Source organism: Marmota monax, unplaced genomic scaffold, assembly GCF_021218885.2.
Source record: "Marmota monax isolate L192 unplaced genomic scaffold, Marmota_monax_Labrador192_F-V1.1 WCK01_AAM20220418_F8-fsc00059, whole genome shotgun sequence".
In the NCBI taxonomy this organism is placed as follows: domain Eukaryota; kingdom Metazoa; phylum Chordata; class Mammalia; order Rodentia; family Sciuridae; genus Marmota; species Marmota monax.
Window position 1 is genome coordinate 8,345,009 of NW_026693595.1, and position 15,067 is coordinate 8,360,075.

The 15,067-nt window shown below is 42.4% G+C and overlaps 1 protein-coding gene and 1 long non-coding RNA gene across 3 annotated transcripts in view; one reads left to right on the plus strand and one right to left on the minus strand.

Moving 5' to 3' along the window:
- The window catches only part of Pgm5 (phosphoglucomutase 5), a 177,877-nt gene that overhangs the window by 91,002 nt on the left and 71,808 nt on the right, over window positions 1–15,067 (minus strand). The window lies entirely within an intron of this gene.
- On the plus strand, window positions 7,917–9,555 carry LOC124102958 (uncharacterized). 2 transcript variants are annotated; one of them, XR_006855041.1, is made up of 3 exons: window positions 7,917–8,082; window positions 8,970–9,152; window positions 9,325–9,555. It is a non-coding gene; the product is annotated as an uncharacterized LOC124102958 (long non-coding RNA). The 2 variants fall into 2 exon arrangements; XR_006855042.1 differs by lacking the exon at window positions 8,970–9,152.

The following is a 15,067-nucleotide window of genomic DNA, read 5'->3' on the forward strand; positions in this document are numbered from 1 at the left end:
AGAAATGAAAATACAAACAACAGCTAGATGTGATGCCATGCCCAAAATGCTTAGAATAAAGAAAATGAGAGAGAATAAGTGAATCAAAAAGTGCTGGTGGAATGTCACGAGAAAAGAGAAAATCAAACGTTAGCTATAGAATCATAATTTGAGACATTTACTTTACAGAGTTATTTGAGAATTTTCAATAGAATTGATCATGCCCTATGACCCAGCAAGCCCACCTCTAGGTATCTGTCCTAGAGAAACTTGAATGCATGTCCACAATCAAACGTAGTCCAAAGATGTTTATTACAGCACAGTCTGTGACAGAAAGTTAACTTATTATTCACCAGAGAGGGAATAGACAAACTGTACTTTACTCATAAAGTACAGTGAGAAATAAACAGCCATGGTTCAAGAGTACCAAAGTATAAAATGCCAAAAAAACTACAAAGAAGAAATTATGTACTTTCTCTTGCAATAATATTTAGTTTTTTGTTATTCTGATGATTTTTTCTTCCTCAGTAGTCCAAATGGAAAACATAGTGGTATTTCACTCATAGTGGTATTTCACTCCTAACAAATTTCAGATATTTGTAAATCTAAAGAATTAACGGGCCTAAAAAAAAAAATGATAGAACACCATTTGCCTCAACCTCATCTGGCTCAGAGAAGCAGCCAGGACCCACCGATGTCACCAGAGCCACAGAGAAACTTGGAAGACCTACCCTGTCCCATAGCTACGCTTTTCAAAGTGGAAGGCACGTCCGTCCGTGCATGGTGGATGGGGCCAGCTGTAATTAATCAGCCTGAGCACTTCCCAGGGTCCTCAGCCAGTGCCTTCCACTTGCATGGCTAGAACTCTAAAGCTTTCTCTTTCTTTTTTAAAGCCAAGATGGTGGTTGTTTTCTGTGAACAGCGAATATTTCCCCCCTCCTTTCTCCTGCTAACAGTCTACCAACATCACACAGAAGAAGTCACCAGCCCTGCATATGGTTTCTAAGACTCATCTTTAGCTCCTTTAGGGAGTTCCTGTTTCTTCGACAAGAATAAGATGGAAAATCTCTGAGGGCCAAATCCTCTCCATTCCAGGAGGAGATGCCCAGAGCAGGGCCACATGCAAACCTTCAGATTCCCTGGAGAGGAATGCGAGTGGCACCTGTCCACGCTGGTTCTGGAATGTTGTGGCCTGGACAACACATTCCACCTGACCTTTCATTTCATCACGGAAGTCTGATCTGTGTTCTAATGGATGACTGAGGCTGCGGCTTCCGTGATGCCAGGTCAAGTCACCAGGCAGCCATCTCTGGGGTGGGGGCGGGGGCGGTGTTCTAAGGAACTGAGTGTACAACCAGGGACGTTCAGGCAGCTACTCTGCCTGAAAGGGTCTACGTTCAAGGCTGCATTTAGCCTTCCCAGGATTTCCTTTTTCCTCTCAGGATTGAGCTTAATTTCACCACAGGCATAAGGAAAAGCCATCCCATATCACTCTGCTCTGATATGAATTTATCTTTCAAAAAACACTTCAGTGTAATGGCTCAGTTATGAGAAAAAGATGATATTGAAAAAGTTGATGTCCTTTTGTGGAAATGAGACTTGTACAGCAAAAGGTAAATCTGAGTGGACAGGAAGGGCAGGCAAACATGCAGGGCCTAAGGAAACCAGTCCAACCACCTTGGCATGAGTGAGCAGAGGGAGCCCGAGTCCCTCCCAACTCCACCCCTTCCTTAATGGTGACCTTGGTTAAGTTACTAAAACTCATTAAACCCAGGTCTTTCATCTTCCAAATGAGGAAACAAGGCATGCCCTTGCTCAGTGAAGACCAGGTGGAATGATGACTGGGAGCCCCTGAACTCTCAGAGCCCTCCATGGACATCAGTGATGGTTGGGAGTATCATTGCCCATCCTCTTATTACTTCCTGCCTCATACTCCCAGCTCTGCCATCACAAAAGCCTCTTCTGATGGATCTTCCTTCAAACACCAGGCAGCTTGAGATCCTTGCACACATCATTCACATAGGTGGGGATGCTCTCGTCTCAATGAGGATCCCAACAGGAAGAGATGACTTACTCCATTTGAGGAATTTGAACAAGTTTTAATGCAAGAATCATTTACATAGGTATATGAGTGGAGATGTAAAATACAATGGACAGTCCAGTACCCCCAGACAAGCACTGTTGGGTCTACCAGTCCCCACCCAAACATTCGTTATTGGAATCAGAGATAACTATGTGAAGGGTCTTCCCAGAAAAGCCAAGAGCAGAGGCACACTGGCAGCCCATGAAACCCTGTAGGGAGAGAAATAAATACTGAATTTCTTCCCTTGGATATTTGAAGAGTTACAAATTATCCAGATTCAATTAGAATCTGGAGGGAAGGGGAGCCTATTGAAAGTTTATAGGGGTCAACCTGCCTACCAGAGGGCTAGGAGAAGGATAGGAAGGGAACCTTTGAAGCAAATTGAAGATACCAGTACAATCTTCATCCTTTCCCACTGAATTCAGGCTATGTCCTTCCTTTCCTTCTTTGTACAACCCCAGACACCCCAGCAACTCAGCAAAGGCTACTGCGTTCAGGCGTCTGACTCCCTCTCCAATCTGGGAGGCCCTTGAGGGTTATGAATCTATTGGGCATAGAGTGAGTGCTTAAAGACATTTGTTCATTTCCTACAAACATGACGGGGCCCAACAAACATATATTCTTCCTACATGGGTGCAAAATGTAACTTAGATTCCCAAACTGGGTCCTTAAGATACCAGTGAGGGCAAATGAATGGGATGATTGAAAGTTTAGGATAAAATTAAGTGGCAGTAGATGAATTTCCAAGTGGATAAAAGTTTGAGAAGATCTATAACCTTACTTCTAATGAGTACAGTTTGTTAATTTACTAACTCCGGTGCTGTAAATTTAGTGTGAAAAGGTAGGAGAATGTGATAAAATTGGCTTCTCTTGGTCCTTTTTCCTTTTATTAAATTGTAGATTGACACAATGACTTTATTTTATTTATTTATTTTTATGTGGTGCTGAGGTTTGAACCCAGTGCCTCACATATGCTACCACTGTGCTACAACGCCAGGCACCTCTTCTTGATCTTTGAGGAATTTCTAGAAATCATCTTGCTGTAAAACTTCACAAGGAGGGTACAGTACACGTTTCTCAGATTTACTGAGAGCCCCTATGGTGTTCAGCACTCATTGGGAAGAAACTGGACAAGATGAACATACCATATATTCTTTATTTGACTATGGCAGGGGTGTGGCTCAAAGGAATTTACTCCCATTGAGCATATTTGAAGGGCAAGGGCAAAGGAAAATATGCCGGATGCACTCAATTCACATCAGGGATTTTAAGCAAGATGCCTTTTCCAAAGAAGTCAAGATTCTCCCCTTCCGAATACTGAACTGCAAGAATCTCTGAGCTCAGCAGAGACTGGCATCCCAGACCAAAGGCCCACCCTGGCCCTGGCCCAGTGAAGCCATTCAGGGACATGGTTGCTGGTGTAGCTGACAGGAAGCCCTTTGGTGTCTTAGTGACCCCTGGGTGCAAACCCCAGGAGGTGGTTGGGGGAGAGAAAGAAGGTGGGGAGAGCAGCTGTTTATAGTCAGGGCGACAGTTCTGCCTGCAGCGGAGATAGATCCTCTCTCAGAGGGCTTGTCGTCTCTGAGGGACAGGGACCAGAACAAGTTGGCAAGAACACACAGTTCCTAAGACTAATCGGAGAAGCAGACACTCCCCAGGAAAACGAGAAGCTTCTTCCACTGTCCTGTCCTCCTCTCTGCAGACCAAGGCAAGGACACAGTTTATCTGTGTGGTTCTGTTTCATGTGGAGGCTGTTGGGGGCTTTCAAGAAACTTCCTAAGGGGAAAAGGGTAGGGAGCTATTTCTTTAAAAACCGACAGAAAACAAGGAAGTCTGTAAATGAGAGAAGGGCAAAAGGCAGGAAGAAAAGCAAACAGAAGGGTGACAGGGTTTCTGGCTTTGGGAACTGCTGCAGGCTCACAGTCATGTTTTAAGGTGAACAGTTGCCTTTAAGTAAAGATCCCACAGTCTACAGAGAAAGGATGGAAAGGGTGAACGGAGATGAACAGAGCAGGAGAGGCACCACTCTCTACGGTGGGCCAGGGCTGAAGCCCAAGCCCTCTCTTTGTGCTAAAAGTAGCCCTTTGCTACAATTTTGGATATTATTGGGGGGTGGAGGGGAGCAGATACTGGGGATTGAACTCAGAAGCACTCAACAACTGGGCCACATCCCCAGCCCATACCCCCAGCCCTATTTTGTATTTTATTTAGGGACAGGGTCTCATTGGGTGGCTTAGTGCCTCCCTTTTGCTGAGGCTGGCTTTAAACTCCCAATCCTCCTGCCTCAGCCTCTCGAGCCACTGGGATTTTAATCCTGTAGGCCTGCGCCACTGCACCTGGCTAATTTGGATTTTGAATGTCCTCCAAAGGCCCATGGGTTGAAGGCTTGGTGACCAGCCTGTGTCAGGGACAACTGGGAGGTGGTGAGACCTTTAGGAGGTGGAGCCTAGTAGAAAGAAGTTAGGTCTCTGGGACTGTGCCCTAGAAGGGGACACTAGAACCCTGCTTTCTCCTTTCTTTCTTTTGCTTCCTGGCTGCCATGAGGAGAACAAGCTTCATCCACCCCCACACTCCCACCATGAGGCCACCACAGACCCAGCAACACGTCAAAGCAGCAGGGCCATGTGAACAGGGACTGAAACCTCTGAAACCATGAGCCAAAATAAGCCTTCCCTCCTTTTAAGTTGATTATTTCAGGTGTTTGTTACACTTATAGAAAACCGACACACCCTTCATCAAGACCTAATCATTTCCAACTATGCAAAAGTGTGTGCAGCTATGCAGGGGTTGGGGGTGTGGCTCAGTAGTAGAATGCTCACCTGGCACAGGCAAGGTCCTGGGTTCGATCCTCAGCACCTCATAAAAATATAATAAAGGTATTGTGTCCAACTACAACTAAAAAACAAAATATTTTTTTAAAAAAGTGTGTGGCACATGAAGCTCTTTAGAACAAATGGATTAATGCCATCTGCTAAAACATTATCATAATATATATTCAAATGTAGGGTGTCCTCCATGTGAATATCAATCCCTTGGTATATAGTGCCCTTACATAGTGGACATCCCACCCACCTGCATGCCGCAGTTCTTCATCAGCCTTCTGAATGTGGGCAGAGTAGAAATGACTGCTTCCCAGTCCCTTCAGGATATAACTGATATAGGAAAGAGTGGAATACAGCATCCTGAGATGGCTCACAACTGAGGGTGAAAGGCTTTCACTGTCTTTGAACTGTTGAAGACACAGCTTTGAATGACACGTTTCATTTTTCTTCAACCATGTGCCCTGCCCAATGTCACTGGGTTATGGTAAACCGTGTGTGTATGAGAGGCCCCATTCCATATCATACCAAACATATTAAAATGCATCCATATCTCACATAAAAATCTTTACTTCTTGCTCCAAAAGCATCTTGAAAGGATTTTTATAATTTTACTTTTGAAATGATGGGGATCCAAGTCACTCGTTTAATTAAGTATTGGTAATGATCTCTCATCCTTCATGCACACTTGAGAATCCTTTTCAAATGAGAAAATATATCCTACAAATTATTTTCAAGTGTTGCGATGATTTCTTGAATACTAAATTTAATAATAAAGTGACAATATGTTGCATTTTATACATGTTCCCTTAGGCAGTTAATCATGCCGGCACTGCAGTTTTCTTCATTTTGAAGCTCATGGTTGTTTTCAGGGTCTCTTATATGTGTGGGTTTGCAAATATAAAAGGCCCAAGGTGAGCAACTGAAAGCATTAGTTGAATAGTAAACAGCCCTGTTGCTGGAGGGGGTGTGCACAGCGGGGTAGGTGTGTATGTGGGGGCAAGGGAGTAGGATATGACCCTTGTCAGATGTTAGCTTATCTTTTACACAATAAAGTTTTGGGAACAACGCTGCATCCTATCCTCCAGTATCCCCACAACATTCTGCATATCCTGTACTTATTTGCAAAAGGTTCTACAAACTTATGTCTGAAAATTCCATCCCAGAATTCTCTGACAGATCCCATTTCCTCTGCCAATATCCAGTGTAGTTAATGATGCTCATTTGGAAAACCACAGACAGATCCATGCAGACCCAGCACACCAGCCTAGCATGCAGCTATTGACCGTTTCTCCAAAAGCTCAAAACAACGCTTCAAGGGTCAGAACAAGAAATGATGGTTCCCTTGCAACAGATTTTCTAGCTGGATTAAATAAGACAGTTGGGTTTATTTTCCTTCATGAAACCAAATGCGCAAATCCAATCCAAATGAAAGTGGCAAATTGACTTCAGATGATGTAAACTTTGGTTCAACTTAAAGTAAAATTACATCTATGGCAACTCAGATGATGGCCTTCAGGGTCTAATCCAGCACACCAGCTTAGACAAGGTTTCTGTGCAGTTCTGTCAAGATGGAAAATGTCCTTAGATAAGGGAGCTGATGGAGGTTCAACATTGGGTTTCTTGGAAGAAGCCACTGTTTCTCGTACTTTCTGGATAATAAAAATCACCTAAGGAGATAATTAAAAGTGCAAATTCCTAGACCTCTCTGTTGGAACATACTGAATTAGTAGAGGTTAGTTAGAGCTCAGGTCTATATTTATAACAAGTAGCATTTCTTATTTCTGGAGATTCTCCTTCCTATAGGAGTTATAAAGCAGAGAGTTAAGGCAAACTATAGTAGTCCCCCCTTATCAGGGGATATATTCCAGTACCTCAAGAGGATGCCTGAAATTTTGCATGGTACCAAACCCTGTTTATACAGTATAATGTGTTTTTTCCTATACACATACACCTATCATAAAGTTTAATTTGTAAGTTAATAAAAGATAACAATAACTAATAGTAAAATAGAATAATTCTATTAAGACTGAACAAAAAATTACAATAACATAGTACAATTATAGCAATCAAGCATCTCTTGTTCTTTGAGACTATTATTAAGTAAAATAAGGGTTACATCAACATAAGCACTGTGATACCCCAATAGTAGATCTGATAACAGAGACAGCTACGAAGTGACCTATGGGAAGTAGCATATATGGCATGGAAACACTAGACAAGGCAGGACAAATGGGAACAGCGTGAGATTTCATCATGCTACTCAGAACAATGCACAATTTAAAACTTATAAAGTTTATTTCTAGAATTTTCCACTTAATAATTTTGGACCAGGGTTCACCATAGGTAACTAACTGCAGATAAAGGGGGACTACTATTCATGCAATTAAATGATAATGATCTATGAAACAGTGCATATCTATTCATAAGTTTAGCAACTGGATTTTGATGCACATTTTACATGATATTTAAGAAATCCTTAGAGGATATAGCTGATTGAGGTCTAGACTTAAACTGACATTGAACATGGGTGCAGTCATGAGAGTCTATCATGTGAGAATATGGACTTTACCATCAAAACTGCACCTTGGCATCTGCCATAAATGTGACCTGCGCAGCCCTGTATCTTATGTATCTTACTGTATTGGAAATCTGACAGCCTGGTTTAAAGAAAGTTCAGTTCTTTATTATTTTAGGCCAGTCGTTTATCCTCCCTTAGCTACCACATCTAAGAAGATGGACTCAACAATGCCTACTGGTTGGAGTTGCTTTTCATTCTTTTCTGAGTCCCCGCAGCAGAATAAATGGAGCTTGGGCTTCTTGATAGCTTCAAAGCCTGCCTCCATCTTTCACTAATTCCATGGACCCAGGTACATCTCTGCATTTCAGTGAGCTTCAATGTCCTGAAGGTAGAAATGTATTATTTTGATACAAAGTCAGCACTTTGGTTAATATGGCTTTAACAATGGGTTAAGGCCCAGGTCTGTATTTAGAACAAGTAGCATTTCTTATTTCTGGAGATTCTTCTTCCTAGGACTCTTCAGGACTTCAAAGAAAAGTGATCTACCCCTTGGTGACAGCCTGCAAGGAAATGGGCTGACTGAAGGGCTGTATTCGAGAAATGGCTGTGTGGGACCAGGACCTGACCACCACTCACTCCTCATCAGCCACACAGACTGAGCATGATTGCTTCCTGGGAAGGTACTGTGTGGGAGCTGAAAGGGTTCTGATCTTAGGGGCCCCAGCAAAGGGCACCCATAGCTGAGCTTGGTATCAAGGGAAAAAATTTGTCCTTGCTTGAAGAAACTCTCCCCAATTTTACCTCCCATCCCCTCCAAAGTTTTGCAATTTCCAGACAAGCCACACTTTTTGCCCCATACCACTTGGTGACATAGCTTCCCTTATTCCAGCCAGTGGACTCTTTCTTGTGTTTTAGTCTCAGCTTCTGGAAGCTTCTCCAGAGCCCCAGTGCTATAGACTCTAGTGCCCCCCAAATTCACTTGTTAAACCCGAAATCCCAATGTGATTAGGCCATAAAGACAGAGCCCTTGTGAATGGGATTACTGCCTTTATAAAAGAGAACCCAGAAAGCTGCCTCCCCTTCGGCCATATGAGGTCACAGAAGAAAGATGGCCATCTGTGAGTCAGGAAGCAAGCCCTTGAATCTGCAGGTACCTTGACCTTGACCTTCCCAGTCTCTAGAAGGGTAAGAAAGAAATTCACACTATAGTACTGACTGGACCAAGATGCCCAGAATAGGAGAAGACCCCTCCTAAGGTTCCCTGAGTAAACATCATCAACCTTACACAGGTGACCCTTTCAGTTCTACTGCAGCACCACAGAGCATCCCTGCCATAACTTCTAGAAGGACCCTGGGCATCTCTAGACCTTCAGGAAGAGATAGGCTGTGTCTTTCTCTAAATGTCAATTTCTAGTGCAGGGCCTAGCCCTGAACAGGGGCTCAAGGCAGGTCTACTGATGGAACAAAGATCTCTGGGCCATATTCCAATGGGTCAAGAGGTTGATTGGAAAACCCAGGTGGGGACATTCTAACCTATAAAGCCCATCTTCTTTGAGAACCACTGCAGGTGGCAAAAGATGCCATTGAGGGAAGTGTGCTATGTCTGGAACAGAAAAAAGGCTTGAGGACCCCTAACCTAACTGAGATGAAAAGGAAGGAGTCTCCTCTGACCAGAGCAGGTCATTAATGACACAAGCACAGGACCTTGAGTGCTGAATAGAAGTCCCTGGGAACAGGAGTCTGCACAAAGGTACGGGCCTCTGGAGGGAAGCTACAGTGCCCCTTCAGACAACCCCATGGCCTGAATGATTCCACTACCTGGTTGTCCTGGGGGAGCATGATGGCCACTGTACTAGAATGCAGAGGTAGGCATTCAAAGGACATACAGTGTCATATTTCTGTCATTTTGGCCTGTCTTGCAGGACTTCTATTTACTGAAAAAGATCACTCAAGAAGATGGATTTCAAAGATGAAAGTGAGTCTAGGATTAAATGCAGCTGGAGGAGACAATCTATCTGCCTACAACTAGAAGTGCCTCCTCCCCCTGAGGCCCCTTAGTCTTCCATCTTCCCTATCTTGTGAAACAAAACATAGTTTATTTCAGTGAAATCTCTATAGGCTTGCAATAAACTCTGTCTATATCTTTGCTCTAATTCAATTTGTTTCTATCCCTGGAAACCAAAATGTCTGGATTTAAGCAACTATTATCAGTAGACTACCGACTATAAAACTAAGGAACCACAAGATTAAATAGTTTGTCTCATGCCGTAAGCTGATAAGAGGCTGGGTGGGGAATCAGGCCCTGGTTTGCTGGATCCCATTCTCTGTACACTGAATAGTGCCAAGACATTCTTCAGAGACTCTAAGAACAGTTCTGGATGCATTTTGCATTTAAAGAAAATTTGTTTGTAACAAGTGTGCTAGATTGGAACAGTGAAGTTATAGGAAATACTTTCTACAAAGATCAGAACTATCACTCTCTTCTGACAGTAATTATAATAATCATAGCAGCTCAGACTTATTAAGAATTTACTATGTTCCTACTACTATACCAAACTCTTTGAGTATATTTTATCACATTTATTTTCCCTCTTTTTTAGTTGGGAACATTCAGTCTCCGAGAGGTTACATGACTAGTCTAAGATCTCAGAGCCAGTGAGAGAAAATTCTGTGGATCAAAGAGCTCTTTCTATGACCTCTTAAGACCTTGTTCTACAGAAACAATTGCTAGAGCACAGACATAACTAATCTGAATCCTTACGGAGGCAGTGGTCACCTTGTTGTAGCCATGATAACATTGCATAATGGAGAGGGGGAGCGCCCCAGCAAAGGTGAGGATGTGGAACCTGTCAAGTTTTCACGGGAAGTCAGAAAGCCAAGCTGTGAGATGGGCTCTTAGTGAAAGCTAAGATGATAACTGCGCACATGGTCTCTGAGGTTCCCCTCCCTCCATCGTGGCGCCAGCACCCCTGTGATTCATGCTTCAGAGTCACTCAGAGCTTGCAGGCACCAACTCTTCAGTAGCAAAGAAAATGGATGGACTGCCTGGGGATGACTTCCCTGCACGCACCACATTTCCTTAAAAGGCCTCCAGTGTATATACAGTTCTGACATGAGGGCAAAGCTAAATCACAGCTGGGCCTCTCTTCCCCCTTATATGGTCAAGTATGACAATGGCATCCTCCCTTCTGATTTATGAAGCAAAGGAGTAGAGGAATGTTGATCAGGAGTTGCGGGGATGTTTCACCAGGGAGAAGATATAAAGCTCATCAAGCTGGCAAACGACTTGCAAGACCAACTGGAACAGAATGCGAACTTGCTGAGGTTTTTCCTTTAGTTTTTCCTTTTTAACTCTGAAGAATAAACACTTTCATTCCTCTCTCAAATATCAACATTTCATGAAGCCAAAGAATATGCAGAGCTTTCCCCTAAGTATTGGAGAAAGTAAAAAATAAAGCAAAATTTTAAAAATTTTGGTTTTATCCTTCATAAATTTACCCCTCTTCTGCCTTGCTTTGTTTCCCCCATTAAACAGAAATGTGATATACACACACAGAGAGATATACAGAGACATGCAAACACACACACAAACACATAGAGAAAGACACACATGCGCATACAGACACACACATACAACAGACCCACAAAGACAGAGACTCACATGGATACACAGAGACTCACGTAGCACAGACACAGCCAACGAAGCATCTGAAAAGAAGGGACAATTTCACTGTGAACAGAACACAGAAATAGCCCAAAGAACCCAACCACTAAAAGAATTCTTATCTTTAGAGGGCCTTGGCCATGTGCTTAGAGATTAATTGAACACATTTTCCCATCCAATCTCTGTTCTAAGACTGGAACCAATAAGGACAAGAGGGTGTAACAATGAAAATGCATGGGAAAGTGCTTTGTACATTGCAAACAACATAAAACCCATAGCTGTTTCAAGCACTGTGGTAATGTCCTTCTAGAATTGACAAATATACTCTTTATTTTAATACACTAACCGGTTTCTTGGATGAAAACAAATATAAATTATGTCATTATTTAAACTATCTTCATCCTTGTGATAATTCACTTTCATTTGGTCAGAACTCTGAGTTTTTTTGAAGTTAATGCTGGGGCAAATACCAAACTCTTCTATCCTGCCTCAAAAAGCCAAGAAACCCTAGGGTGACCACTCCACATTGACAAGCCAGCAATCAGAGAAAGATGCAGGCACTGTATACACATAACACATATTCCTTTATCATTTACAAATGACCATATGCAAGGGGCATCTTGATGTGAAACTGCTCATCACTGCACTTGTGATCCCCAAGGAGACCATATAGTACACATAGTAACACTCAAGAAAATAACACACCGACCTCCTCCCCTTCAGGGCAACTCCCCAAATGAAATGCACTGAATACAAACATTCAGCCTGGAGGTTCAACTTCTTAAAAGCAGAAATTTACTAAGTCAAATACTGCTAAACCCAAACACAGGTCTTTACCTGAAAACATTCTATTTCAGATACTCATACAATTAGAACAACAGACAAAGCTTTCAAAGCACTCATGGCAGACTCTACACACACACACACACACACACACACACACATACATACACACACACACACACCACACCAGCTTTATTAAATGGCTACATTTGAAGCAGAAAGAATCAGTGGGTATTTGGGGAGAATGCCCAATCCCTGGGTTGTCTTGAACCAACATGCAGGGAATGGAGCCATCTAGGTGTTCATATGAATCCTACATCCACACACACTCCAAGGGACTGAGGAGGGAGCTTTTGAAGGGTATGCCCAGCAGCTCAACTTTAAATACTGAGGGAGTTTTCCTACAGGGATTGGGAACCAAATACGTGGTATGCAGGTCTTCAGGCTTTAATACCTGAGTAAGAATTACCTGACAATATTGTTTAAAATGCGAATTATTGGACTCCAATCAGAATGACTAGATCAGAATCTCTGGGGTGGGCATTTGGAATCTGCATTTTTACAGGCTTTTCCACCTACCTAACTCTCATAAGATTCTTATATACTCTAACATTGAGGTCCAATACTGTAAGCATTTCCAAAAAGAATATTTCTCTCAAATTTTACAGAAAAAAAAGATTATCTTAGTCTGTTTTCTGTTGCTTTAACAAAATGACTAAAGCTGATACTTTAAAAAGAAAAGAGATGATTTAATCCCCCATTCTGGAAATTCAAGAGCATAGCACCAGCATCTGCTTGGTTCTGATGAGGACCTAAAAGGTGGATGGCATGACAATGGTGGGAGCATGTTGAAGAGCGGGGAGCAGAGCACCTAGAAAAGAGATTCAAGGGAGGTACCAGACTCCCTGTGATTCACCCTCATGGAAGCTCTTCTGGTGCCACAAGATTTGCATGGACCCCTTGTGAGGATGGTGCCCTCATGACTTAATTATCTTCTACTAGGTCTCACCTCTTAAAGGTTCTGCCACCTCAACACTGTCACGCTGTGGGCCAGATGTCTAGCACATGAACCTTCAGGGAATATGCTCAAACCATAGGAGGTTCAAGAACAGCCAGTCCCAACTTTTACATCGTTTGGTGGGAAATACAGAGAATATGGGCAGAGTAACTGATGTCCCCGGGGGCCTATTGCCAGTTTATGGCAGAGCCCCAAGGGAGTTCTCATCCAGGTCTAGTCTCTATATCATTACTGTTTCTGTTATAACACCCAACACCCTCCCTAGACTTTCCTGCACCCCACCCATAGCTATCTAACACCCTACAGGGCTACTGGTACAAAATGTTGAATAACCCTCCATGGTGGCATGGAAGTTACTGTTTCTGCCTGCCCAATACCCAGCCTCTACCTAAAGGACACAGACTTTTGTTTTACTTGTGTAGAACTTCTCCCTTGCCCACTGCCTGTCACTCAAGGTAATAATTTCTTCCCTGGCCAAAGAGTAGGCATGTGACTCAACCTATACTAGGCAATGCTGAATCTTGAGTGAAGTAAAAGTGGAGAAATGTATGAAGTTCCATCTGGTAGCTAATTCTCTGAAGAGATTGCCAATACACAACTCCTGTCACCATGTTTTTGTTTTGGTTGTTGTTATTTTCCTTTTTACTGGTGCTGTGCTGGGGATTGAACCCAGCACATGTTAGGGCAAGTGCTCTACCACTGAGATATATTCCCAGCTCCCTGTTATTTTGGAGACCAGCTTTTCATTGGTTGTCAAATTTACTCCTTATCCTTCCAATGCAATCCTTTAAATAACCTAAAATTGGTCTTCTTACTTACATCCCAACAACCCTACTTGACCCTGGCTTCATTACCTCATAACCTTAAATGTGCAAGTCTTTGATCCAATCTGATGGAAAGGGAAGTTAGGGTAAAATATCTCCCTTCTGGAAGTAGGGTGGGTGTTAAGGCCTTGCATTTGGATGGGCAGGGATGAGTGCCTTCAATACCATCACTCTGTTATTCCAAAGAACTCAGTATTTCTGTCTTTGATTCCCAAAACATAACATCCCCAAGCTAAAAGGCTTACGATACTATGTAGCTGAAAATAGAAACAGTCACAAGCTCACAACTGCAAAGTGATCCAAATGACTCTTCTAAGTAGTGGATGCAATCTCCTCAAGATCCAGTGCCAAGAAGCTGTTGGGTTCCGTCTCATTTGCACAAATAGATAGATTGTCCTCCTTGTCAGTCTGGGTTTTATCTTTAATTATGTCCCTCTCCCTGGGACAGCACCGTGGTCTCTGACATGCAGTGCATCTGCATGCAATTTCAACATAATGGGAGCAGGCCTCCGTTATTTTAAAGCCACAAGTGCCATTATGAGGTCTTTCTGCCAAAACCCATATTGCTCTTTTGTTACAAAGCTATACAAATATTTGTGTTTTCTGTTTAACTTGGCAGCATGGCAAGCTTTCAGAGTCTCTACTGCTTTTGCTTTGAAATGACTGCCTGTCTCTTGCTGGAGGTTATTCGCTATTTACTGTGTTTCTCCAAAATAAACTCTAATTTTTTGGAGGAGAATCCTAATCCTCTGTTGTTAAAGAGGTCCATCACTAATGGTTACCCAGAGAAATGGTACGCACATTGGCATTAAAAGGGAAGTTTGAAAATGTGTTTTTTGGGGCCCTGGGTTTGTGGCTCAGCAGTAGAGTGCTTGCCTAGCACGTGCGAGGCGCTGGGTTCTATCCTCAGCACAACATAAAAATAAATAAATTAAATAAAGGTATTGTGTCCAACTACAACCAAATATATATATATATATATATATATTTTTTTTTTTTTAAGAAAATGTATTTTACCTTTTAAAATTAACCTAAAGGGAAACTGATATTTGGCTGTGTTCTGATTTATGAATTTTGACATGCATAGATTCATGTTATCTACTACCACAATTAAGATACATCACCCCAAAGGAATCTCTTGTGTGGTCGTACCTGTCCTCACCGCTAGCACTGCTGTTTTTGTCTCTATAATTTTGTCTGTTTGAGAACAATATAAGTGACTCAAAAAGTATGTGACATTTGAGTCAGTTTCTTTTCCCTGAAAAAACAAACCAACAAATCCAACTTGTACATATCATCAGTTCTGTTGGATTCAGGAGTAGTTAGTATTCCATTGTATAGCTAATGTATTATTGACTCATGCTCCCAATGGATGG